General features: G+C 38.9%; 1 protein-coding gene across 2 annotated transcripts in view; it reads right to left on the bottom strand.

Moving 5' to 3' along the window:
* The window catches only part of BMPR1B (bone morphogenetic protein receptor type 1B), a 368,245-nt gene extending 355,100 nt beyond the window's left edge, over window positions 1-13,145 (bottom strand). The window contains exon 1 of one of the 2 annotated variants that reach the window (XM_081056909.1): window positions 12,960-13,145. The gene's annotated coding sequence lies outside the window, so the exon portion shown is untranslated. The remainder of the gene's footprint in view (window positions 1-12,959) is intronic. The other variant, XM_081056908.1, reaches the window with a different exon arrangement.
* Window positions 13,146-14,002: the final 857 nt, after the last annotated feature.

The raw sequence follows: 14,002 nt of genomic DNA, 5'->3' as shown, positions 1-14,002 counted from the left end.
AAATTCACTAAAATGTCACTACATTTAACCCATGTTAAATGCCCTGCAAATCAATCAATGGATCTCTCTCACACACAAACACATATAAACATAAACACACACACACACACACACACATAAACGTGTGGATCAAACCGAAGTCAATTTTAGTAAAGATGTGGAAACTTTGCTCTAAAAAACAGTGCAAATATTCTTTTTATAGAAATGATCCATAACTAAACGGGGGGAGAAAGGGAGATTACACTATTTAAGGTTCAAAATATACTTTTCCGAAGTTTTTAAACATTTTCTCTCTTTATCCATCTCTCCTTTCAAAATATGATCAATAGCCCAAGTCTCTATCTTGGACACTCTTGAATGATCAACCTGTCTCTATGCGCTCACAGCATCTTCCCCATGCAATTACCATCTCATACAATTGTTATCCCTGGGTCTCTTCCTTCCCTCAGGAGTCTTTCCAAGCTCTTGGACCACCAGGGCTGAGGGCTGCTCATCTTTGTATCATCAGTAACTAACACAGTGTCTGATTCTAACAGGCCTTCAACATGTACGCATGGATTTAGAATCAGGGGGTCCTATGTTAGAATCCTGGACTACTATCTGCTGAACCTCACTGTGCCTTACGTTCCTTTATATGTAAAGTGGGATGACAATCGCTACTATCTTAAACGAGATGAGTTTATTTAGCACATTGCCTGAAACATAAGACTTAAACACAGTAACCCCTTTGATTGTATGCTTATATAGTTCAACCATCCACATTAATGCCAAATTTCATCTCTTTTATTCACAGCCTCTGAAATGTCCCCAATTTAGTGTTTTACTTATTTCTTGGCAATTTGGCAGATTTGTGAGGTCTATATATGGTAAAGCATAAAGTCAATGAAGAATTTAGTAAATAGTGTGTGTTGGGGGGGGTGACTAGCTTTGATTTTTTTTTCAGGGGTAATTCTGTGTTGGCAAATTAAAAGCTGACTGGAACTTCAAGGGAGAAAACAGTGGATATAATCCACTCGTTTTTTTTTTAAAAAAAGCCCTTGACAAGGTACTACCACGAAAGTTATTAAAAAGAACTGAGTCACCATAGGAGTAGGTGAACTTCTACTGGAGAAACAAAGAAGACAGTGAGAAAAGGCATTACTTGGGCAGGAAAACTACAAATAGGGAAGGTGCTAGAAGTGGTCTTACTTAACATCTTTATAAATGATGTAGAAGAGGAAATGTAGATTAAATTTTCCAGGTCTGCAAAAAATACTAAGTTTTTCCAGCATGTGAAACGCCAAGTCAGTGGGATAACCTAAAAGATTTCCAAAATTTTATGAATTATTAGGGGGAAAACATCAAATAAGATTCAAAGCAGAAAACTATAGGGTTTTGCATGTAGGGGAGGAAATATATAGACTGCACTTCTCAGGATAATGGGCCTTAGTTATAACAGAATAGTTATAAGAGAAAGGAGCTTAAGTCACCGCATTAATGTGTTCCCCATGGCCACCAAAGCTCACAATGGCACCACATCACCTAAAAACAAAAATACATGATTCCCATCTCACTTAAACCCACAGTTCATCCTTATTTGAAATACTCCATGCAGTTCTAGTCTAACACAGCCTGGCACTGCAAAAATATCTAAAGCTGCATTAAAAAATTATAACTCTAATCCAAAAAAAAGAACGGAAAACAAGATTTATACACTGAGAAAAATCCAAGCAAATAAAAATCAATGATCAAGTGGAGCATAGGACAGCCCTATGAAGAAAGACAAGAAAAATCAGCATTCTTTAAGTCTAGAAAGGTGAAGGCAACAAGGAAACATTACAGAGGTCAAGACTCAGACGCTATACAATGATGGAAAGGATGGACAAGCAAAATAAAAAGCTAACAAAATGCTGCTATATTTCAACTAGAATACACATTTTCATTGAGGAATGAAACATAAAGCCAAGAAGTTAAACAAACTAAGAAATTCTAATCAGTTCCAAAAAAAGAGCAGTGGTTTATATTGAGGAAAACAAAGTTCTTTGGAGAATAGCATACTAAATTTTAAAAGTGAAATCATGGAACCAACTCTAGCCTTCCCTAACATATCCCCTGATGGCACTGCCTAAAGACAGAATAGGCTGAATCAACGTGGCACTTCATAAATGTTCTCATTGTCTTATTTCGTCTTTCCCATTTCAGTCTATTCATGCTCTGCATTTATTTTTTGATAGTGTGTGATCTGTGACTTTAAACATCTTTCCCCTTAGTGCAAGACATAACTATCTATTTGACACATATGGCATCAGCTTCATTCATAGTGCATAAATATTTAATAATTCAATTTGTAATAAAGACATTATTCACAAACTAAAGATGTAAAATATTATTGTTAAACTGCATTATACTTTCCAGGTTTAGGGGAGATGAGCCAAAAAAGAAATTTATAGTCTCATGGTTAAGTCAGGCCACACGCTAGTAAGTTAGAAGGAAAATGTTGACAAATGCCTAAGAACAGATTTCAAACCACAATTATAAATACATGAAATTTCAAATAAAATAAGGGCTAGAGAGTATTTGGTGAAAACCTTATATAATTATAGATTTTTGCATATCAAAGAGATTGTATAAAGGAATGAAAATTGTCTGGACCCAAGTAACAGCTACAATATATTTTATATATGTCAATGTCATTTTTAGCTTTTTATCAGCTGTGAGCATGTTAAAAAGGACATTTCATGAAAATATTTTGAGTGAAATTATAAAATTATATAAGTGATTTCATAACAAAATAGAAATACATTAATTTACTGTTATATTATCAGTCAATATGATTAAAGTATTTTAGGACCATGTCCACAGAATACCAATCATTATTCTAATTACACTAACTTAGTCAAAACTCCAATCTTTTAGAGGATGGTAAACCAGTAAGGACTCTGGAAATACTCTAGAGGTTCAGGATCATAGAAATGAAATGGTTTAACCCCCTCTGAGTCAGAAAAAGTAGTCAGAGGTAATAGTGTTTGCAAATCAAGTGAAAAGGTGAGAGAGAAAAAGACAAGAGAAGGGGGAGGAAAAAGTGGGAAGGTGGAGAGAAAAAGAGAATGCAAATGAGCATTCATGTATTCACAGGATTAAGGAGAAAAGTAGCGCAATCCTAATATTCAGATTGTGATACCACAAAGTTTTTCTAAAAAGCTAAATATGTTTTAAATATCTTTAAACTGCTAAACATGAAGCATTCAAGAAATAAAGGCATGTTATAGCCCTTTACCAAGGATATAAGATATATCCTCATGCTATTGATCACAAAGGATAAATTTTACAGCTAAAAAAACTTGAAAATTGAGTTTTTGTAATCAATTATAAATTTCTTCATGGCTTTGTAAAAAACAGATTACAGCTTCAGGGTGAATGCAGAAAATGTAGTGTGCAAAATATTTGATGTGCCTGAGATACAGATTGCTCCCAGGCAATAGATTTACAAGAAGTTTTGGATTATCTATCGTCTTTACCAACAGCAGCACCTGCTTTTATTAGTAAAAGTGTCAAAACTTAAATTCTAGAAAACATTTTTTGGAAGAAGTTAATTTACATATGATTATTTTATCTCAGCCTTAACATATTCAACATAATGCTAACTTGATAAAATTTAGATAATTTTAAGTCACAGAATTAAGAATTTCTTACACCATCTCCATACAAGAAGGAAGCATACATTATTCCATAAACATGCATAATTATGGAGTAGGAAATGCCTAATTTGCCTACAAAAATTGCAAGGGTTTGATGACTAAAGCAAGGAGTGAATCAGGCCCACTGAGAATTACTAAGAAAAACATAATCAAACATAAATGACACAGAATACAAAGATCATTTTCCAAATTGGTTCCAGAAACAGCTCCTAGGTAAATTTCCATGAAAAGCTAATTTAATTCAATTAAACAGTGTAGCATGGTTTTCCTCTTCAGAAAGAGTTTAAATATTTTCATTTGCTACAGATGTTAAAGATAAGTGTTTTAAAGAGTGATTAATTTAATCTCAAGTGAGATGGAGATTCAAAATTGCTGAAGGACGTTTGAATGAAAAGGACTTACTGAATAGATATATTTTAATCACTACGGCATCTATTATTTATGCAGTACACAGAGTAAAACTTGGAACAATTAGCATTTTTGAAGTCCTTACTTGTATATTGCCATATAAAAGCAATATTATTTCTATTCAAAATTATAGTACAAGATAAAACACTTAGAAACAAGGTTTGCCCTCCATATTGGTATATTTACTAGAATCCTACCTCCAATACCAACGGAGGGTACAGATTTATCATTTAAACATTACATAGTTATATTTATTTTGGAGTAATTCAGGTTTCCCTGGATAACTTTTCCTAGTTAATCTCAACATTATATAAATTCACAATCACTCAGGGTGAGTAAGTAATGCCTACAAACCAGCCTGGTCATGGATTCTTGTGCGTCCCATCTGGCTGCTGGCTAGAACACTGGAATGACTCATAAAAATGAAGCAACCTGAGGTCACCTACTCCAGGTCTTTTAAACAGAACTGCCAACTGCTTACCAGGTGGTTCCAATTTCCGAGAATACTTAAAATAATAGAGAAACTCATTCTAGATACACCATTTTATTTTCATATTGTCTCTGGCCACAGACTTTGGTAAGTAAGGAAGGAAGCTCTTTTGAAATGCAGATTACCAATCATCTGAAGGCCAGAAATCACTGCAGGTCTTGGATTGAGAATATTATATAAATAAAGTCAAGGGAAAAAGAAACGCAAGACACAAATCCATATTATATTATGCTCCCAATTTTGTAAAGAAAAAAAGACCCAAAATGTTAATAGTGGCTATGTTTGTGTGGTAGAAGAGTGTCTGCTTTTTATTTTATTTCTTACAATTCCCTATACTTTCCAAGATCACTTCAATAAATATATACTCTGTATTAGAAAAAAATAATAAGTAGCTTTTCAGAAAATAGTATGTACTATAAACCGTGGGCTCAGTGATCCCCAGAGGATACTCACATCTGTACTAGCAGGAATTCTTTCTCTGGATAACCATGAGAAACATTCATTTTACCTCTAAGAAGGAAAAGGAGGGAGAAATAAATAAATAAATAAATAAATAAATAAATAAAACTGGGTTCTTACTCTATGGTAGGTGTGACAGGTAGAGGAAAAGTCATGGCAATAAGAATGGTCCCTTCCTTTCAGGAGACAATAGGCTGGTGAAACGTTTAGTCAATTACTTGTATCCATCTTTTCTTCAAAGTGTGTTCTGAGGAACATTAGTCCAGTGATGCCTCAGAAAAAACTAGCAGTCCCAGGGTCAAATACTCCTTCGGAAGACTGTCACAATGCATAGTACCATAATAAAGGCTCAGAGAAGGCTTGCAGTTTTAAGACATATATGAGCAATTGCCAGATTTCTTTGATCATTTATTTACTTATCTAATGCTTCTGGTATTTTTCTACATGCTGAGAATTGTTCTAAACATTTTACAAATATTCAGCGTTCTAATCCTCACACCAACCTATAATCACTATTATGGTCATCCCCATTTAACAGATGATGAAGCTAACACACGCAGGTTCAGCAACTTGGCCCAGGCACAGAGCTAGCAAGTGATTACTAAACAAAAGAAGTTTAGTTAAATTGTTTTCCCTTCCTGTTCTCATTTAATTAATTTTACAAGACATTGCAATCCAAAGGAGTTTTGATTAAATAAAAATCTGTATGGTTTAGGCCACTTCTATACTCTGAAATTCCAAGTGTCTCATAATTTGCAAAGGTTATTTATGCAATGGACTATTGACCATTTTCTTTTTCATGTCTACCTAACTTTTAAAAAATCCTAATAAATATAACCCAGCAGGGAGATGTGGAAGCTTGTGATTTTACATTGATATACCTTAAATATTATGTTTCAAAATGAATAGATTGATATAGAATGGTGTTCTCAACGTATAATTAAGGGAAAATGCAAGTAACACAATTATATACATAATCTTATTTTTGTTTAAAAATGTAAAAATGCACAAGAAAATTCTTAAAGGGTATATACATGTGCATACCAAAATATTAATTTTAGGTAATGGTATAAGGCCATTTATTTTCTATAGGTTTACCTGCAATTTCTAATTCTCCGACCAAGAAGATTTACTAGTTACATTATTGGGAAAAGCTTTTAAAATTCACTTAAGAGCCTGTGTAACAGATGCAGGTCAACAAAAGCCACTTAAAAACGCCCCTGCCTTTCAGCTTGTGATGTCAAGCAAATAGTAGTCATTTCTATTACTCTCTACCACTGCACATTGTTTATTTCCTTCACAGCCCTAATCACAAACTGGATTTGTAAAGACTATATTTATGTTTGTTTGTTTTTATTATTTACTACCTCTCCCTCAATCCTCATCCCAAACAAGGGCAAACATCTGCCTGTTTGTGCCCACAATACCTAAGCAGTGCCTGGATGTAGTGACTCTATAACTATGCACTGCATTAATGAATTAAAAGAGTGAATGAGACAACCAAATTACATAAGTAGAAGGTATACAGGCTATCAAGCAATAAGTTTAAAGCAATAAACTGTCTGACAGAAAAGTGTTTACAGCACAACTTAGGCTTTCCACGCTATTGTTGCATGGATAGAAAGACGCATATAATTTGGCGTGGAAAGCAGATACCCAACAGAGGTAAGGGGGTCAACTGTTCTTATCAATCCAAGAAAGTTCCAAAACAAGAAAAAAAAAGGGTGGGGGGGAGTCTTTCAGAAGCTGACTCAACAGAAAAATGGGACTTTAATTGTAACCAAGTCTGATATGCAGATTTATTTACAAACAATAAGTTTAGGCAGGAGGCAGGAATGTAAAATAACCTGAACGGTAGTAGAGTAAAAGAGGGTAGTAAAAGCAGAGCAGCTATTTTAGGGACTACTGGAATCTGAAAGGACGGAGTCATGCAGAGAAGGTGTCGTTCAGGGCAAGCACACAGGTAGCCCAAGTTGATCTAGCAGGGAAAGAACCAAGAGAATAAATACCCTCTCTCCACCACCCTCTAATCACCTGCTGGGGTTCCTCCATGCCCTAAGCCATCTGGATATCAGAGCTGTCCACCCAGGTACCCTCGTGGGCACAGGGCGTAAGTGAGAAATGGATCTGGAAAGGCAAACAGAGGATATGTGACATAGAAGCCAACAGGAATAATGCATGAGGTTTTAGCAAAATCCAGTTAGACAGGAAAAGAAGATGTTTGGATACAGAAGGGACTCTTGACTAACTGAAAAGGATCTAAAGCAACAGTGAGAGATAATTGCTAGATACATGAAAATGTGATGCCAAGTTGTTTGCAACCTATTTATGCAGAGTGCTACCTTCTGCAATCAGAGGTATGATGTGTACTATTACAGCCAAATGTTTACTGGACAACAGCAGAAGAGTAGTTTGTTTTCAGAAAAAAGAACTGATGATAATGTGGTACCTTTTATAGACAGTTGTAAAGTGTATTAGTCAGATAAAACTCACTGATTTCTATCAAGAGATTAATTTAGACAAAGACACAATCATTACAGACTTCCTTGGAATCACTGCAGATTCATAAATCAACAAATTAACTAGTGACAGATGTGTCTGTACTTGTTTAAGTCTGTATCTATCTAACTGCTATAAAAATGACTAAAATGTTTATCTGAAGACAGCCAGGCAAGAAATGTTATAAAGAGATATATTGGATTGTATCTTTTTTCCTTTAGCCAGTAAGTAAATACAACATTCAGAAAAATCATTTCTAAACTTGCTACTTAATATCTTCTAAAGGTAAAGGCACATGGGGCCAATATACGAGCTGATAAGCAAGAAAACTAAAGTCAACTGAATCAAACTATGGGTCTCTAATAGACTGCATCCAGCAGCATTCCACAAGTATTTACTGAATGCCTACCATATACCAGCTCTTTGCAAAGGGTTGGGATATAACGATGGGTGAGTTCCAGATGTAAGGACGCAGACTTGATAGTGAAGTCTTTCAAGAAGCTTGCAAAGTTTTCAAACCTGAGGGTTAGAGAAAAATGACACTCAAACCTGATTAGAAAATTCTGACTTGCTTCCTTTGCCTTGTAACCAGAACACAAACTTTATGTGACATCTGGGAACTGTGAGGTGCTGAGGTCTGCAATTTAAAAGTAAAAGCAACTGTTGAACCAGTGGATTTCTGTAATGTAGATCAAGGAGAAAAAAGAAAGAAAGTGGGGGGGGGAAGCCTGATTCAACTCAGTGACTCTTCCCAGTGATAAGAACAATGTCTGATCGATCTCTCCAGTTCCATCGTTGGCCAAATAAACTAGATCCTTTTCTAAGCCTCACACACTACAGACAGACGACATGCTAAATCAGATTTGTTCACTTCTCTGTTTAAAATCCTCCAGGGTAGTTCAATAAAATGTACTTTGAATAAAATGTGTATTTCATAACACAAGCCTGGCTATCTCTCTGATCTCATTTTTATCATTTCTCCTAACTGCCGGAGTCTAACCACACTGGCCAGTGTGCACCCAGCTTGCTGCTGCTTTACAGACAGCCTTAATGTTCCCTCTGCCAGGAAGTTCTCCCCGATCTTCACTGAACTGCTCTTTCTTTTGTTCAGGGATGTCCTTGGAGAGGCCTTCCTTGAACATCACATATTAAGTAGCCCCAGTCACTCTCTGTCATATAACCTTGTCCTATTTTATTAATGACAGCTTTACTATTGGAAATGATCTTACTCATGTGCTTGTGTGTCATACATTGTGCTTCCACTCTCTAGAGTGCAAATTCAATGATAGCAAGGACCTTAGGTCTCTGATGGCTGCAGTGTCCTCCAAGTGTATAATAATGCCAGGCAGAGAGTAGGCACTCAAACATTTAAGTAAAAATGAATGTAATTACGATAAGTGGCATGTAAGTGGATGCTCTGAAAATCATGAAAGCAGATTATTGTCTGATGTAAATTATGCATTACCCTTTTTTTATCTTAATACTATAGATGAACTTTAAAAATATTCAGAGGAATCATAAAATGTCCATCTGGTCCATCCCTCAATCTTCGTTTATTTCTCTCTCCAGAGTTAATTCCTAAAGTTTTACTTTTCCTCACTTTTGTCATTAATCCCATTTGAATGACTGTTAAACCCCTATTTCTAGCGCTGGCCCCTCCCTTCCCTGAATTCTGGCCTGCCTCTCTATATATGATAACACTTCTACTTCAATTTCTGCCACCATGTCAAATTTGGCATATGGAAACCTGAAATGAGTATCTCTCAGACAAAATCTCCTTCTATCCTTAATACTTTTATCAACCATCCTCCAGATACCCAGATTTAGAAGCTAGAAATTATCTTATGTAATTCAAGAACAAGAAGATTGGAAAACATCAAATGAAGAGGTCTTCAAGCCTTTTTTAAACTATGTTAGCCCTTTTTCAAACAAAAGTTCACAGGAGAGTCTGATATGTGAAACAGATGAATTTGCAGTTGTTCTGGGAGTTAAACTGGTGGTCTCTGAAGAAAAACTTCAAAAAGAGCCCTTAATCTGGTCCAAACTTCCTTTTCTCCCCACCCCCCTCCAATGCATACACAGAAAGTTCTAGAGGAGAAAATTTAAGTCGCCAGAGCTTAAATCTTTTTTGCAGGTAGAAATAATCAGTCTGCGAAAGATGACTCCAAACAATGCTGAGCATATAAAAGCACTTAGAAGTCAATGTTCTAAAAGAGAAATATTACCTCCATGCATATGAGTAACGCATGATTATGAGTTATTGCAAAATAAGTTTCATATATGATTGCTATTAGTTGGCATGAGAAGAAATCTTCTGAGTTTAGATAATAATTGTTAGCTTCTAATAACAGATGTATCCATTCCTAGTGAAAGAAGGCAAGTATGAGTCCAGTGAAAAGAACTGTGGCCCAGTGAAAATAGCACAAGGTCTCAGTTCCATAGCCCATGTGGCTTCATTATTTCTGAGCATGGTTTTCAAACTCTTTGGGCCTGATCCACTTCATCTTTAATATTAATGTGTGTGATGAGATGCTACCTAAGACTCTTTCATCCCTCGGTCTATGATCTGTGATTATACCATGCTAACATATTTCCTTTAAGCTACTGCAACTACAAAGAATTAGTATCACAAGTTAGGGACAAATTGGAAGAGAACAAATCATCCTTCAAGGATTGTTTGACTATCTCTCCTGTGCCAGGTACACTGCTGGGAATCTGAAATTCAGAGAAGGAAAGAAAAGGAACACTATCTCAGCTCAGTGAGAAATAGCCAAGTGAGAAAAAGCCAAGCAAGTAATTATACAGCAGAGAGGGGAATATGATACCCAGAGAGGTGTGCTCAGAAGCCCCCCAAGAGGCAGCGATGAGGGAGCTTATGAAAATTAGGGAAGGCTTTGTTAGATTGGAGTAGGAGACAAGTGACTTATATTAAGATGACAAATATGAGCTGCATGCTAAGGAAGAGTGGAGGGTGCTACACGTACCACAAGATATCACATTTTAGACTGCCTTCTAAACAAATAGTAAAATCAGCATTTACTGTAATAAAAGTAATTTATCAGGCCATCTCACACGGTTTTCAAACTTTATGAGGAAAATATTAAGTCAATTTCCTTTTAATAAATATTATTTAACGACTGGAACATTTTGAGGGACATATATGAACCCACCCTGAGTAGAGGCAGCACGTCACTCAGGGACAATAATCTAACAGGGAATTTCAGACAACCTTGCCTGGGCTAAACGCTGTGTAGCACCTGGCAGAAAAGGTGGCAAAGCCCCTATAAATAGTGATGATTCACTAACATGACATAAATCAAGATTTTAACTCACCAAAAACTAACATTTTGATTTAAAATCACAAATCAGTGCCATTAAAATTCATCGGCAGACCCCAGCACATGAGTAATGAGATCATATCAACTTATATCTTGTGACCAAAAGGAAAAGGTGGTTTTCTAAATGGTAATTCAGATTGGACAAATAACGCACTGTATCAAGTTTTGTAGCCCTAGGCCATATTTGGCTAAAAACAAAGGTACATTATGCATGACTAAAGAAAACAGTGAAAATCTGAGCAATTAATTTCCCAGCTATGTTTCCCATAAAAAAACTATCACTACTATGATTTGCTTACAGCACACAACCTTTTTTTGCATCGCACAATGATCTAAGTGTGTAATAACTTGCATATTTCACTAAGATGTAATATCCTTCAAAACATCCTTATAGTGAAAGTTTTCCAAAGAAATTATTGATCTCTGGACTGTCTTATGTTTTAAAATTACTGACAAATCCTTTCCTATTTTTCTTGCATTTAGAAATAATTCTTCTTGATCACTAGAGTGTAAAGAGGTATAACAGTACAAAGACTAAATATTTCGTTAAAGACCAATGTCCCAGTTGAGACAAGACATTTGCCATAATTTTCGCAAAACAATAATTAGGAGAGTTGTCACAAGGATCCTAAAAATATATGTTAAGAAAACAAGTATTAGTTGGCATCACTTCAGCATAGCAAGAAATTTCCATAAGTGCTTTTTCAAATTATTTTCAAATACTTTCTGGCTGAGTCCTCTCATTATTGGTGGAGCCTTGTGTGTTTCTTTCCAGAATTCAAGAACGGCTCAGGTGGTTGTGCTTCACTGCAGATATGTTTGGTACATTCTCCTTCTATATTGGAGGCAATTAAGGCGCTCTCTTCTGTTTTCTTTCACTGGCACCTTTGTGGCTGCTCAGTGACTGACCTCACCTTGGTGGAAAGGTGACTAAGTAAAGAGCAATTCCTATAACTCAAGGAAACCACAGTGCCCCTAATCAATAGAAAACAAGTACGAAGGACCCTGAATCCAGCTGGAGTAGGGTGGCTCAAAAAGAATAAGACACTGCACCGGACAACTTCCGGAGGATCTTCTTTTAATGTCTGAAATCCTAACACCGCGAGGGACCGACAGAAATACGGAGCCCTGACAGAAACAGGGACGAATAGACAACGGCGCAGAGATCAAGAGAAAGTGAGTGAGAGAAAGACAGTGGGACGAGGAGCAAGCAAGTCAGCCTCTAAATGAGAGAGAAGGAAGGAGTGTGGGAGACCAGGGACAAAGATAAGGAGACGGAGCAGGAGGGACACACAGACAGAAAGACCAGAGAAGGGGGTGGGGAGAGGGAGGCATTGAGACAAACAGACCCTGGGAGGGGTAGATAGAGGGTGTGCGGAGGGGGAGAAAGAGAGAGAGAGAGAGAGAGAGAGAGAGAGAGAGAGAGAGAGAGAGAGAGAGAGTAGGGGAAGCAGACAGACAGAAACACTGAGAATGTGACACGGACAGAGCGACAGACAGAGGGAAAGCGACAGGCAGTAGCAGCAAAGAGACACAGACAGTCCGGGGCGCGGGGGCCAGCCCGGGCGCCCTTTCCCCCGCTAGGAGGCCGGGTCCGCAGAGGCGTGCGAGGCAGGTGGCTCTGCACGAGCTGGACGCCTCCTGGTGGGTCTCGGCGGGCTCCGCGCCTCCCCGCCCGCAGGCTCCCTCCCATCTCCCCGCTCCCCGGGCTGCGCTTCGCTCCCCCTCCCGCCCCATCCCCGGGCCGTCAGGTCCCGACTCCCCGACTCCCTCCCGAGCACAGCACGTGTCCCGCCCGCGGACGCCTCTGCCACCGATTCCTCGCCCGCGCCGGCACGAGGTCTCGGGGTCCCGACAGAGCCGCCCGCGCACAAAGCCCGGCGGCCGCCGCCGCCGCCGCCCCAAAGCCGCGCAGCTCGCTCTCGCCCTCAGCCCGGCATGCTCCCTCCGATCCGGAGCGGGGCGACGTCGCCGAGCCCCGCGCCCGCCGGCTGCCCGCCCCGCGCCGCCCCTCGCCCCGCTCAGCTTCCGCCCGGTCCGCAGCCTCCCGCACGCGGGACCAGCCCCGCCGCGCCCCGCGCTCCTTACCCGCCGCTGCGCTCCGGCCCCGGCGTGCTCCCCGCAGTCCCGAAACCTTCCCGGCGCCCGCGCAGGCCCCGCACCAGCTCCGCGCCCCGCGCCCACCGCACCGTCAACTTCTGGCCGCCGTGGCCGCTCTGCCGCCGCCGCCGCCGCCGCAGGACTTTTTTTTCCTCTCGCTACTCGGCCGCCTCTGGAATTTTTTTTTTTTTTTTCACTTGCCCTCTCCAGCTCCCACTAGTGATTGGAGACTGAGAGCCAAGTACTTAGCGGAGGGATTACACTTCTCGACGCGCTTGGAGCTGCCCCAGCGGTGCTGCCTGCGTGCAAACTTAGGGAGCCTCGGGGCATCGCACCCTTCCCCAGCCCTGGATGGAGGGTGGACTTGCAAAGCTCAGCCTGCTTCTCAAAGCATCCCTTCCATTTCAGTCATAGATGCTTTCTTGCCCATGTGTAAGAAGGGGTTTAAAAAAAAACCAAAAAAAACCCACCTAGGTTTGAAGAACAAAGATTCATGGAATTACTGCACATTGAGAGCTAGAATAGGGTCCCAAAGATGATTAGTGCAGTGGATTTAAACTTTTCAGGGCCATTGACACTTGAGAAGTTGATAAAACGTTGACACACCTCATAAAAGAAAATACATATACACATCAACTTATGCCTGCAATTCTAAACGGGAGTTTTGGAACCCTGAAACATAACAGTTGGGCCTCCTAGGAAAACATTTCTTCAAATATTTGAAATAGTTAAAAACAAACAAAAATTAACAAAGAAAGAAAATGTCTTCCATTTGTATTTGATGAAATTTCACAAATAAGAGTTTATTTTAGACAACTGTATAACGTCTTTACTTTGTGGTCTCCTTGCTAAATCTTTAAGTATTGAAACATTTTCTAAGAAAGTAAATATAAATTAAGCTGTCCACAGTCTTTCAGGAGACTTTGGGGAAATAGTTAACTTTTTTAAATCAGCCATTTTGCCAACTCTATCTCCCAGGGAGATATCTAATGACTTCCAAATATTTTTTTTTCTCACTCCCAATGTCTTTC

The sequence above is a fragment of the Rhinolophus hipposideros genome, assembly GCF_964194185.1.
Source record: "Rhinolophus hipposideros genome assembly, chromosome: 1".
Classification (NCBI taxonomy): Eukaryota; Metazoa; Chordata; class Mammalia; order Chiroptera; family Rhinolophidae; genus Rhinolophus; species Rhinolophus hipposideros.
This window is presented reverse-complemented; position numbering and strand designations above follow the sequence as displayed.